The following is a 538-nucleotide window of genomic DNA, read 5'->3' on the forward strand; positions in this document are numbered from 1 at the left end:
AAAACGTTTAGCTTACGATTTACCTTTGCCTTTGCTGTTCTAAATGGGCTTAGCACTTGAAAGTTTACATAATGTGTATTCAGGCATAGGGCAGCTTTTTAATCGGTTTTTGGCCTAAAATTTTTCGGCCAAGTGGTCAAAGTTCAAAATAACATTTTATAGTTAAATATTTAGAGATTCATAAAGAATCGGAATCGGAAATTGTATTGCAATCGAGAATTTAGTAGGAAATCGGTAATTGTATCGGAATTGGGAATTTAGTATGCAATCGGTAATTGTATCGGAATCGCGAATTTAGTATGGAATCGGTAATTGTATCGGAATCGGAAATTTAGTATGGAATCGGTAAATGTGTCGGAATCGGGAATTTAGTATGGAATCGGTAATTGTATCGGAATCGGAAATTTAGTATGGAATCGGTAATTGTATCGGAATCGGAAATTTAGTATGGAATCGGTAATTGTATCGGAATCGGGAATTTAGTATGGAATCGGTAATTGTATCGGAATTGGGAATTTAGTACGGAATCGGTAATTGT

Source organism: Euprymna scolopes, chromosome 16 (assembly GCF_053919585.1).
Source record: "Euprymna scolopes isolate OS-2025 chromosome 16, ASM5391958v1, whole genome shotgun sequence".
Classification (NCBI taxonomy): domain Eukaryota; kingdom Metazoa; phylum Mollusca; class Cephalopoda; order Sepiida; family Sepiolidae; genus Euprymna; species Euprymna scolopes.